This window comes from Marmota marmota, unplaced genomic scaffold (assembly GCF_001458135.2).
Source record: "Marmota marmota marmota unplaced genomic scaffold, marMar, whole genome shotgun sequence".
Lineage (NCBI taxonomy): Eukaryota > Metazoa > Chordata > Mammalia > Rodentia > Sciuridae > Marmota > Marmota marmota.
In genome coordinates this window covers 11,578,125-11,592,024 of record NW_026000164.1, presented here as the reverse complement: position 1 = coordinate 11,592,024, position 13,900 = coordinate 11,578,125, and the positions used below count along the sequence as shown (strand labels likewise).

At 43.9% G+C, this 13,900-nt stretch overlaps 1 protein-coding gene and 1 long non-coding RNA gene across 2 annotated transcripts in view; one reads left to right on the top strand and one right to left on the bottom strand.

Moving 5' to 3' along the window:
- Window positions 1–13,900, top strand: part of Tbxas1 (thromboxane A synthase 1) — a 154,564-nt gene that overhangs the window by 16,674 nt on the left and 123,990 nt on the right. The window lies entirely within an intron of this gene.
- The window catches only part of LOC125611628, a 43,097-nt gene that overhangs the window by 16,640 nt on the left and 12,557 nt on the right, over window positions 1–13,900 (bottom strand). The window lies entirely within an intron of this gene.

Here is a 13,900-nt window from a genome sequence, read left to right as displayed (position 1 = left end):
GAGCAGGACTTGCCAGGTAGAGAGAGGGTGGGTGCCCAGGGGAGAGCAGGGTCAGCAGGCACCGGGGGAGGGAGGGCATCAGGATGCCACGTTCAGGGTCATGCAAGGGCAGGTTGGGTGCTTGCGCCCCCCTGAGAGGGACGGGCTCCTGAAACGCTGTGCTCTGGACACCCTGCCTGCCTCTCCCAGGCCTGTCCTTGGAGAAGAGGCCAAAGTCCGAAACAACCAGGGATAACAGGAAGCGTGAAGCTCTTGGGGGGGCTAAAGGGGCACAGAGTCAACGACTGGGGGCAGATCATCACAGGCCTCTACACCCAACAAAGGAGGCGAGTGTGTGGTCTGAAAGTGACAAGGAGCCACAGAGAATTCTGAGCAGACCCACAACATAGTCAGATTTGCACATTAGCACGTTCTTTAGGCCCTGGTGCAGAGGGCTGATGGGTGGATGGGAGGAGAAACTGGAGGCTGGGTATCCTCTAGGGACTCTGTTGAAGAGTCCATGTCCAAAGGAGAGACAGGGATGGCTGGAGCCAGACGGGGCAGTTAGGAATGCATGTGGAGACCTCCTTCAGGAGAGGTCTAGACGCAGAGCGATGGTACTTGGGAATTGGCTGAAGACAGAGATTAAAAGAAAGAATCAACACTTTGGCTATTCTGGGTCTCTTGTTCTTCCAAATGAACTTCAGGACTTTTTTTTCCTAGTTCTATGAAGAATGTTATTGGTATTTTGATGGGGATTCGACTGATTTTGTATGTTGCTTTTGGTAGCACGGCCATTTTAACAATATTAATTCTGCCTATTGGAGAACACGGAAGGCTTTCTATATTCTAAGGGTCTTCTTCAACTTCTTCTTCAGTGTTCTATAGCCTTCACTATAGAGGTCTTGCCCTCCTTCATTAGATTTACTCCCAATTATTTTATTTTATTGAGGTATTGTGACTACCTGATCTCAAATTATACGACAGAGCTCTAGTAATAAAAATGACATGGTACTGGCATCAAAACAGGTACAAATAGCAATGGAATAGAATAGAAGACACAGACAAATCCATATGCAGTCATTTGATACTTGATAAAGGTGCCAAAAACATACATTGGAGAAAAGTCAGCCTGTTTTAACAAATGGTGCTGGGAAAATTGGAGACCACACGTAGAAGAATAAAACTAGATTCCTGTGTTTCACCCTGAATAGAAGTCATCTCAGAGTGGATCAAAGACCCAGAAATTAGACCAGAAACTCTGCAACCGCTAGAAGAAAACAGGTTCAATACTCCAACATATTGGTACAAGCACTGGCTTCCTTAACAAGACCTCTAAAGCCAAGAAATAAAACCAAGAATCAATAAGTGGGATGGCCTCGAATTAAAGATATTCATTAACAGCACAGAGAAAGAGCCCATGGAATGGGAGGAAACCTTTGCCAGTTGCTGCTCTGACTGGGGATCCATATCCAGGTTACATAGATAACTCAAAACACTTAACTCCAAAGGGGCGGGGGACCAATCAATAAATGGGCAAATGAAATAAACAGATGCTTCTCTAAAGAAGGAATACAAATGGCTAACAAATACATCCCACATCCCTAGCAATCATGGAAATGCAATTCAAAACTACATCGAGAGTGTATCACTCTAGTTAGAGTGGGGATCATCAAAAATACAAATAATAATAAATGCTGGTGAAGATGTGGAGAAAGGGTGCTTTCACACATTGCTATTGAGGCTGAAAGTTAGAACAACTTCTTTGGAAAGCAGTGTGGAGATTCCTCAGAAGACTGGGTTTGGAACCACCATATGACCTGGCCACCCCACTCCTTGGTATTTATCCTGAAAAAATCCTCACACAGGCACATCAGTGTTTAGAGCAACACAATTCACAGTAGCCGAGTTATGGAACCAACCCAGGTGCCCATGAACAGATGCTGGGGTAAAGACAGTGTGGTACACATACACAACGGAGTTTTACTGAGTCATAAAGAAGAATGAAATTATGGCATTTTCTGGTGAATGAATGGAATTGGGGAACATGATGCTGAGTGACAAAGTCAGATTCAGAAAGTCAAGGGCCGCAAGGCGCGGTGGCCCACTCCTGTAATCCCAGCAGCTCAGGAGGCTGAAGCAGGAAGACCGCAAGTTCAAGGGCAGCCTCGGCAACGTAGCAAGGCCCTAAGCAACTTGGCAACATCCTGTCTCTAAACCAAAAAATTAAAAGGGTTGGGGTTGTGGCTTGGTGGTTAAGCACCCCTGGGTTCAATACCTGGTACCAAAAAAAAAAAATAAAAATAAGTCAAGGTCAAATGTTTTCTCTCAAATATGGAAGATAGACCAAAATAACAGGGGGAGGTAGGGGAAAATGTCTTGAAAATAGAAGGGAGATGAGTGGAGGGGGTGGAAGAAGAAGGAGGAGGGACAGAGAGAGGAAAGGTGGAATGAATTGACCAAATCATGCAATGTACACAGGAAGATGCCACGGTGAGTTTACCTTTATGTCTATTTATAAAGCACCAATTAAAAAAAAAACTATAAATAAGAAGAAGGAAGACCAGTAGAGAAGAGGAAGGGGAACAGGGAGGAGGGAGAGGAAGGACTGGAGACAGAAATTCTACTCCCTGTGTGTACGGTTAGGTCAAAATAAGACCTCAGCATCGTGTGGGACTCTGACACCTGATACAGACAGTTTTAAAAGAGTCGAAGACGACATTGAGGTTTGTAAATGCTGATTTAAAGGCCGTGGAGAGTAACAGGCAAGAGCAGAAGTACTTGAGGACAGTGACCTCGGCTTTCCCAAGTCCAAGGTGACCCCCACTCCTCAGCGTGGCTCAGGGGGTCTCCCTAGGAGCTGGGGTGTGTGCTCATCCTCTGCACAGCATCCACGCTCCGTTAAGTGCGGCTGAGCTGGATTAAGGGGCTTTCAGACCCCTTCCCGTCTGGCTCCTTGGTGCCTCGCTGGTCTTGGGGTGTCCAAGTGTGCTGTGGGGTCAGCCCAGCACAGCACACGTCCACCCTCCCCTCTGGACACCAGCACCCCGGGCTTCTGCTCCGGCCCCTGTGATCTTGGGTTGGAGTCTGCATGTGACCAGATGCCAGGCAAAGGACACGGCTGGCTTGTGGCTCTGGAGGTGGAGACACAGAGGCACCAGGGGCTGTCAGGAGGCTGGGGGAGCTGCCGAGGTTGGTGAAGGAGTCTTATGAGAGATGATCTGGGATCAGAAAGGCTGATTCAGCAGTGTTGGGGGAAATGAGAACTCTTGGGGGGTGTTTCAGAAGCCAAGTGTGGGGCAGGCAGAAGTGCTAAGGCCACAGGGCAGCATTTAGAGTCATACACTGGGACTAACTTCCTCTGACCCAGGCAACATCTGACCCTGTGGTCAACTAAGCTCCCCAGATCCTTTTCGGTAATCTGTAGTGAAGTCTGATCTCACTCTCCTTGCACTGGAGAAGCATGAAAAATACCTGTTCTACGTGTAGTTCCCACCATTTTCATGAAAATAAAACCAGTGAAAGAGCGAGCTTTTGCTCTTTGAAACATTAATTAAAGGCACCATGGTTTCCTTATTTAACTGAGGGCTGCTACCTCATCTGGGATTAATAGCAAAGCAAGCGAGTCTTTGTTGTGCTTGACAAAATGATTAATTCAGACTCTAGGTGAATTTTGGTTTCTCCACAGCTTTTGATGTGCTAAGATTCCCCAGTGAGAACAACATCATCAATTACTTAAACAAGCCACCACCTTGAGAGCGTAATTATCAGTGAGGCCCAGCCTGCTAATTGGCAGACAGAGAGACTCAAACTCCAAGGCTGTGGCCTCAACCCCTGACCTGTTCTCGGAGGAACAAGAGTCCTTTAAATTGTAGCATGCTCCTGCGGATCTGGGGCAACTGAGTTATTTTTCCACCTCTGCAAAACACAGCTCGGGACTTGTGTCCCTGGAACCCAGAACCTGTGGCTGTGTTTTCTCGCATCCTGGCGGGCAGGGCGTGGGGGATGGCAGAAAGGCGCGTCCAACAGAAGCAGCAGCGTCCTGCTCAAGAGCCAGATCAGACTCTCCTGCTCCCAGAAGGAGCCAGATGAGGCGGGGGCTGCCCTGGGGCTGCTGCAGGATGGAAGCCACATCTGGGCTTCTGGCCCCCTGACAAGAAGCTGCGCAGGTACCAGAGGCAGCTTCGAAAGTTTTCGAACATATTTAAATGTTTAGATTCAATGTTTTCCCTCTGCATCCCGGAGGTCATCTTTGGCGCTGGGTTTATGCTGCTTCTCTAGATCTCACTGACTTTTCTGGCAGGAGGTGGAAGAGCTCGGTGTGGTTAAATTCAAATAACCAGTACTTAAAAAAAAAAAAGTATTTCATGAACACCAGCCACTCACTGGCTGGACAACGCATTGCGGTGTGTTCTGGTTTTGACGTGGAAGCGAAGGTGGCACGTGTATTCACGTGGGGACACCACGTGTCTCTGTCAGTCTTTTTCTTACTGGGACAAAAGGGTAGGACACTCCCAGGATCCTTCGGTGCCACCTGTGTGTGTGGCAGAGAACCAAGAACAAAGCCCGTGCTCCCACCTCTAGCTCCAGGCCTCTGCTTGACAGTCTTCTGGGAAATGGTCCTCTTTGGAGGTCCCTGGCCGTTTTTTTGTTTACAATCTCGTTTTGGCGGAAAACAGTGAGCACCAGGCCCATTTGCCGTTTGGGAGTGGTGTTTAACAAATACGGTGTTGAACACCGAGAGTCAGAAGGATAATCAAAGCAGAAATTGTGTATTTGAGTGGGTGCGTCCTGTGGCAGGTCCTGTGACACTTCTTTGCTGTGAGGATCCTAGAGGATCATCATGTACATGCTTAATGAACCATTTGCTTTGTGCTGTTGGATGTCTGTCTGGCCCATAGGCTCTAAGTGGCACGGGTCAAGGTCATTGGCAACCTGGCATGTGGCACCCAGCTCCGTGCTGGCCTGTAGGAGGCGTCAGTGAATGAATACCCGTTGTCCCCACGGTTCTCTTTCCTGGTCCCACATCAGTTAGCGTCAGCCCTCACACTGCCAAGGACCGCTACTGAGACTTCTCCCCTTCCTACAGGGAAACCGCCATTGTAGTTTGGAATACACCCAACGTCAAATGCAGACCAGCTCTCCATAGTTCTGAGACCACGAGATTCATGGGGACCAGCCTTCCATGTGTTCTCTAAGAATGGCTGGGATTTCCTTTGTCATTCTCTGGCCACGGTGTCAAGTTATCAGTCGGGCCACAGAACCTCAGTAAACAGATCTCATTTTCTGCCACGGCTTGCTTGGAACAACCTTGAGGATCCCCGTTTCCTGGGAGGGTCCATGGACCATGGATGGCAGACGAGATCATTATAAGGGGCGCACCGCACCCTAGAGCTCGTCCATCGAAAAGTGTTTAGTTTCACCTTCAGTTTTTATTGATGGAAGGGGAACTGATTTGACTTACGCTTATCACTGGGGTTTCCTTTTCAGATAAATGCATTAATTTAAAGGAAACTGGGAAGTAGGCAAAAGTTCACGCCATTTTCAGACAAGGCCAGAATGACCAAGGTGCTCTACAAATGACTGGCTTTAGAAGATTTAGATCTTAGACTCCCGGAGACTACAGGACTTCCATTGAGTTTCTTGCCCTGAAAACTTAACATAAAAATGGAAAAGTTTGTTCACTCTCTGCACTGCAGGGATCATCAATGGGGTAACTTATTTCTGAAGTTGGAAGATTTTCTGTAAAGTTCTCTTCTACTTGCCTTTGAGACACTAGGGCTACCAAAGCAAGATGGTGCTGCAGGATGGTGGAGCTGGGTGTGTGGGCTGCAGGGTCGCCTACCCTCTTCCCAGTAACCTCACCATCCAGTCCTGTCCAAACAGAAGCCCAAGGCAACCTGCCGTGCTCGCCAAGGCAACCTGCCGTGCTCGCCAAGGCATTTCTCCTTTTCAGACACACCCAAAATAAAATCTGGATCTGTATGCTTTAGAAGTTGGTGAGAGGACTGAATCATGGCTCCCAAAGAGGTCCAGTGGAAGCCACCTTAAATGACAAAAGGCATTCTGAAGATAAGATGATGTTGAGAATCTTGTGGAAGGGAGAATATCCTGGATTATCTGGGTGGGCCCCAAGTGTAACCATAGGATCTTTGTTAAAGGGATGCAGGGGTACCATGTGAGAGAAGGCAGAGCATTAACTAGGGGCAGAGATTGAACTGCCCTGGTCACAAGCCAAGGGGGACCAGAAGGAACAGCCAGTTGATTTTACACCAGTGAGACAGATTTGGGACTTCTGGCCTCCAGAACTGTAAGGGAATAAATTAGTGTTGTTTTAAATCACTGTGTTTGTGGTTATTTGTTATAGCAGCAATAGGAAACTAATACAGTTGGGAAAAATTAGCTGACTTTAAAAAATGCCCTCAATTTCTGGCAAGATTTACCGTAGCAATCTTTTATATAATGCACCACTATACATTTAAGGTAACTCTAGTTACGAAGAACCTGATTAATGAATTACAAAATCTGTTTATTTCTAACAGGCATTCACATGGCTGAAGAAGTATCAAATATTAATTGCATGACATTTCACAATGGTGACACGTGATACTTTTGTATCATTTGAATTCATGGATTCAAACATATTTGGTGTGTTTCCATCCATTGCAATTATTATTTTAGTGATGGAACTGTCCAAGTCCTGCTGGGGTAAAGCCAAGGAGTTAGTGGGTTGGTTCTGGAGATTCTAGGGGAATATCTGATCCTTGCCTTGCTAGTTCATGGCCACATATTTTGGATCTCTGCTCCTGCCTTCCCTGAAGTAAGTGTGTGTGGGGAGATATCTTCATCTGGGTGGGGAGTCGTATTTTGAATAATTATATACTCTACTGCATCCCAGGGTTTCTGGCTTGAACAATCAGTGAACTGTGTTGACAATGATGTTGAGGAACAAAAGATTTAGAGGGAAAATTGAAGTCAGATTAGATATTTATATTTTAAAATGCCCAGTAGACATTAAAAGGCTGCAGTTAAGTTGGAAGTTGGGTAAAAAACACGAACTCAGAGGAGAGAACGGAGCCAGAGGTAGACACGCAGGGTCCCTGACTCATGGCGGGAGGCACCTACAGCCATGTGACTAGTGGAAGGAAAGGATCCACAGGGACAGTAAGGGGCAGCCCCTCTGGAGGGAGGGGTGACATCATGGAAATAGAGAGGAGTGTTTGCAGGAAGTGGGTGCCAGTCAGCTCTGTCCAAATGCTACTGAGAGTTCAAGTGAAAAAGACCAGCAGGAAATCCTGTGATTGACAAGCTCAAAGCCATCAGTGAACTTGACCAGGGCATCCCAGGGAAGCTCAGTTGGCACTGGTGGAGGAGAGGCTAAGGATGCAGAAGGGGAGAGAACACACTAGGTGCTGCCTTCAAGGAGCGTCCCGGGCAGTGAGGAAAGGCAAGCAGTGTCCAGAATTGAGGAGCTGCCTTTCTTCCTCTGAGATGGGAGACGCTGGGCTACGCTCGTGTCCTGACAGGGATGATCGAGTAGAAAAGATGAAATCAGTGCAACAGGAAAAGAATAATTGAGAAGAACGAGTCACCGGTGGGCAGAGGACAGAAGTGAAGGGGTTAGCGTCAGAGAGACAGACTCTCTCTCTTCCCCTCGGTTCACCAGTGGTACTCGGATCACACCTCTGGTTTCTGAGCAACCTGCCTTTGTTCTCCATAGACTTGCTGCGTGTTTTCGTGGGGTGGTTTATCCACAAGTCCCAGCCTCGAGGAGAGCAAGGAACCGGCTAGTGGACCAAGTAGACAACTGCACCTTTTGAAATGTGGCCAACCTGGCTTTACCCCTGATGCAGTGGGGACCCCAGGGTCTTTATTTAACCTCCACACTTTACTCTCCCAAGCAGTAAATGAGAATATTTCTACTTTTATAAGGCTGTTGGGAGGTCACCCAAGACTGTGCCTAAGAACTTCACCACAGGACCTAGGACATGGGAACACTGAGACCTATTGTGAATTACAATAGTAACGATTATATAACTTGTATGTCTGTGTAAATGTAGAATTGTTTTTCTTATGTGATGACAGGGTTGTCTTAAGGCTCATGATTGCACTGACTATGTTTTTGTGGCACTTACACTATTAAATAAAGAACTCAAGTTGGCTAAATTCTTATACATTTATTTAGTAGTCCTCTATTTTCCCCCCAGAGTTATGAAGATCATAAACTGCTGCCTATTTCTGAACTTTTGGGAACACATTATAATGACTGTCACTAAATCTTTTGTACAGATTTGGACAGAATTAGAAAACAATAGGAAGGTCTTGCAACTCTAAAATATTTATTCCTAGTACTTATAGCACATTTTATATTTAGAGATTCCCTATTAGAGTGAGATTATTAGACCACAATGAAATATTACACTTTGAAATGTGTGAGATGAAACTAAAGAAATACTCAGAGGGAGATTTATGGCTTTAAATGCATTCATTCAAAATAAGTGATCTAAATCATGAATAAAATAAAAGGAAAAAATCAACAAAGTCAAACCCAGAGAAAATAGAAAGAAGACCATAATCAAAATGTGCACATAAATTAATGAGGTAAAAAACAACAAAAAGTTGGAAATGATCCACAAAAACAAAAACAAAAACTGGTACTTGACAAGATTAATAAAACAGACAAACCTATGGCAAGACTAATCAAGAAGCAAAATGAAGGAAATATCATGACCTCAATAAAGGATACCTATCAAAAATCTACAGCAAAACCTCACACTTACTTTTGAAACAGTAGATGTATTCCTATAAATCAGGAACAAGAGACTCACTCTTATAGCATCCTTTTTAATATTGTACTAGAGACACCAGCCAATGTAATAAGAAAAGAAAATGAAATGTGAGGCAAAGGCTTTAAAAAGAAAGAGATAAATTGATATTATTTGCATGAAATAGAACTGTCAATGTAGGAAATCAAAAAATTTCTACATGTAAATCAGTATAACTAATAAGAAAATTCAAAAGGATCATTGACTACAATATTGGTATTTAAAAAATGATGTTCCTACAAATGAGCTATGCTCATAGCAAATATATGTAAATAGCAAAAAGATACTCTTCATGCACAAAATAATAAAGTGTTACCGAAGGACAGAGAAAATAGAGAGACTAAACATTCATAGGTGAGAAGAGATAGAAATTTGAGCAAAAAGCGCTAGAACTGTGAGGGAAGAAACCTTGCTTATTGTAATTCTTTCTAGTTTTTTTCCTCTTTACATTTTTATATGTTTGAGATCATGTTCTGTACAATTTTTCTGTTTTAATAATGTTGATATTCTCTAAATTAATTGATAAATTTAGTGCAATTCCAAGAAAAATCTCAACAGGATTTTTTTTTAATCCAATTAGACTAATTAACTCTAAAATTAATACAAGAAAGTAAGATAAAAAATGTTTTAGAGCTATAATAATTAAAACAGTAAGGCATTGGCATAAGCTAGAGAAAAGGATCAGAAGAGACCCATGTACCCACACCACCAAGGTACACAACAGAGAGAGGTGGCGTGATACCTGAGAGAGAAAGGCGGTGGGGCAGTAGGGCACACTGTCCCTTTGCCACCCCAGGGCAGGGGCAGGATCGTTTATCCAGGATCCCAGGGAGGGAACAGTCTGATGGCCACCTCTCCTGGTAGACCCTGTCTCAGCATTCCCTCTGAGGTTGATTTCTCTTCCCCAGAAGCTGGGAAGTTCCTCTGAGCAAGAGATACCAGAATTTCACTTCTAGGGGGAAATGCCTATCGTTATAGTTCAGTAAAGGGACATTCTTCTTTGCAGGTGGTAGCTTAGGGGGTCGTCCAGCTGCTACCGACACAAAGCCAATGTGCACCGAGTGATTCCCAGCCCTCGGGAAAGCTGAGAGCAAGGTCTTGAGGGAAGGACAGGGAACCAAAAATGGCAATGAAAGTGTCCTAGCAGACCTCAGTGCTGAAAGGGGAACCGAGAGGCTCACATCAACTGCTTCAGGGTCTTCCCAGGAACATCTGCCTCGAGGCTTGACTTAGGCTATTTCTGTCCTTAGAGTTTCTCACTTGTGCCTGTGAGGGAGGAAGTGGGGGGCGCAGAAAAGAGAAGCAAAGGATATAATCTCAACCAACAAGACTATAGATCATTCTTAACTAAATGAATGGAAGCTATTCCAAATTCATCTACCCATCTCCCTCTCTGTGCCCACACATGGGGAGTCAGCTTGTGGTCACCTACCAATGATGGCTCATCTTCTAACCAGTCCTTTAATCAGCCGGGAGAAGTCAATTCTGCCTGCACCTAGATAAGCCACAGTGGAAATGGGAAGGAGAAAGAAAGGAGATGAAAGAGAGGGGACAGGGAAGAAGGGAGGAAGGATTTCAAAGTTGGGAAATATTTTTGAACTCAGAAAAGAAGCAATAACAAAATATTTTTTTTCTAATAATGAAAGAAAGAAAGACGTATTGATGTGTCTACCAGATTAGGAAAGAATTTCTATGAAAGCATTTGGTGAAATAGGAATGGGACAGTGAGATGAACAGGGGAAAATTTTCCAGAAAGCATTTGGTATTACATATCCATGTTCAAAACCAGTGATTCATGAATTTCAGGTTTGGAACATCTTTATACACAAAATACTGGAAAACTCAGAGGCACTGAGATATTCATTATTGTAGCAGGACTTAAAATAGATAAACATATTGAGAACAGTATAAATACTTAACAATACATATAATTTAGTTAATTATGAAATATCCACAAGAGGAATACTATATAGTCATGAAGATAGTATTCATAGAGGTTTAATAACATGGAGATTTTTTGCTTATGTTAAATGTACAAAGGTAGACATATAGATAAGTAAAAACAGAAAAAATATAGAGAATCTGATCTCAAACATATAATAATTCACAGAGGAAAGAACTAGAAATAATTATAATAAAACAACAGTATGTTTTCTTCCTGATAGTTCCTCCTAGTTTTTTTTACCCAAATTTCTCTCAAGCACTTTAAGATCTACCTTCTGGAAACCCAACAAATCTTACATTCTGCTCCTATTTCTTAACAAAACTTTGTTTTTAAAAGAGAGCAATTTAAGGCCCTCCTTCTGTTAAAGCTTCTGATGTGATCATGACTTTTTTCAGAATTGCTGGTGAGACCTCGGAGAGCCAGGCATCATGACAAAGGGCTTTTCTTCTCCAAAGAGTGGGACCCTGACTTCCCTTAGTCTAAGACCATCACTATATTTATCCCAGGAAAAGTGTTACCTTCCAAAGAACTCTTCACCCTCTCAAAGACATCCACAGCCTCTGCCATCTGCAAAAACAGCTCAACAAATAGGAATTCTTTGCTCTTTTTGATTCATCAAAAACATCCCCCAGTTTATCGTGAGTGGCTCTGGGGCTAAACATGGGCCTCACACCTACGTTGAGTCCATGAAGAGATGACATTGTCTTGAGGAAAATCTTTGACCTTCAAAATTTGAGCTCGATTTTGCAAGTGATCCCTATGGTTCAGTGTGTTTTGAGAAGGGACAGTATAAGTTTATCCACCAGAACCTCAGGACACAGTCCTGCAGTATTTAATGCCTGCTTTAGTTGTGAAAATCAGACCAAAGAATGCTGTCTGAGGCTATCTACACTTTCAGTTGTCATTTTCCAACTGAAGTATCCTTAATGTAAACAATGACAGATGTCCATAATCATCGCCGTGTGACACATTCACATTAATTCCTGTCACACGAAAGCTGTTCTAAATGTCACAACACGGGGATGGCACATTACCTGCTTTTCACAGTAGCATCCCAGGCCACCTGTACATTTTTGGATGGCACAGGAATTAATGACACAATTTGATATAAAAAAATTTCTTTGACAATAACAAGTTTTAAAGTAACAAGAGGAAATTCTTAAAAAAATCTTTCCATCAACTGTCTAAAACCCATCCATTGGTATTCCTGTGTATCGCTTTCCTAGAGATGCCACATCACAGTACCCCAAACTGGCTGCCTTAAAACACCAGAAATAAGGAACCCCATCATTTGGATTAGGTCTACTTTAGTATGATCTCGTCCTAATGATGATGTTTGCAATGACCCTATTCCCCCATAAGGTCTCTCTCTGACATCCTGGAGGTAGACTTCCACTTCACTTTTTGAACTTATCAACCCCAATACAAGTGGAGTCCATGGATTTGGGTGCAGAGCTGTAGAGACAGAAGGCTGTGTGTGGACCCTGGGGCCAGACAGCAGGAGACGCGTGTGCAGAGAAGGAAGTAAGAACAAGACGAGATTCTGCTCTAAGTCTGGTGGCAGACTTCTCTCCCTGCAGATTTGGGTGCAGGGACTGTGGTTACTGATGACGATATTGGGCCAATCCCCAGCTGAACACACTCACAGTCTGCACTTGAATCCAGGCTGCAGAGTGAAGTTTGTGGTTGCGGCCAGGACACTCTCTGCTTGATGCCATATGTTTGAAAATGTCTAAATTTTGTGCAGAGACACACGGGCAGTGTTCTTGTAAGTGCAGTTACATAATTAGGGCATGGACTTGCATAATAATTAGCATGTGTAATTAGGCACAGACTTCTTGTCCTTTAATTAGACAATCAAGACATCTAATTACAAAATTAAGATGTAATTACGTGGCCCAAGATCTTCATAGTTCTTTCCACCCATTAGAGATTCCATTTAGAAAATAATTCACACACACACACAAAAAAAAAAATTGATGAAGAAATCAACATAGACTCCCAATCTGAGGACGTTAAAGAAAATGTTAAGTGATCTTTCCCCTTAGGTGCAAGGGTAGTTGCTTAAAATATCATCACCCCCTTGAAAGAACAACTTTCACCAGCTATGCTATGCGTCAACCTTTGGTACATGCACTAATGAAGAGGAATATTGGCATGACTAATCCGTGTAATTCACTGTGGCTCTGGAGGAGGGTTTATAATTACACTTGAACATGGACTTAAATGTGACGTCCTGGGAATTCATTCAAACCTAATAATGCCCCAGATGGAAATCTTAGGAGAGCTGGGAGGAGAAGTACCCTCCCCATCACCCTGCTTGGGTCTCCCCTGCAGCCCCTTTATTTTATTTTATTTTTTGCAGGCTCTTTAAAATAGACCTATTATTCAGGATAATGCAAACTCAGAACCTAAGTTCTGTCGTCCTTTCTCTGAATATCTGAGTACTGGCTGAAATGTTCTTAAGTGCTCCTTATCAGACTACAGGTGGAAAAGGTCAAAAAATGTAGCAAGTACTCCATCCTTCCCATAAGCGAGCGATTCTCCTGACACTGTTTTTTTGAGCTCTGGTGCTTCTAGGAAGCCGGATAATAGTGTTATTCCCTGTTATTTTGCCTTGCCCCTAAATCGTGATTTGGCTGATCTCTGCATGGTGCTGCACGCCCAGTTGGACTCATGGGTTTTTCTGAACTAACTGAACTTTCGACCTAACTGGCTGGCTGGTGAGGGATCCGAACCATATGTCCAGGTTTTTCGGAGCCAGTTCTGACTTTAGCTGGGTTCTCCCTCTGTTCCCATAAACTGCTAAACTATCCTGGTAATTCCAATGTTGTGACAGCCACGCTGCACTTCTCAGACTGCCGCTCTCTCCTGGGAAATGGCACAGAAATCTGTCGGACCACACTTCCTGATTTGGGGTTAAGACAATCTGTTTTCCATATGGTCTCAGGCCAGGAAAACAAGACTCGAAGGGGTCCTAAGCGGTTGGTGACAGGATCTCCTCTCTATGGCTGGCCCCTGTCCTTCTTTTTCTTGTGACGAGGGACAGGTTATGTATGGAGGGGAAGTCAGTGTTGATCAACAGAACAAGCAGATGCACGCAAGACTTGTGTTCTGCCTTTGCTGGTTGTCACCTGGCTTTCCAAACTCA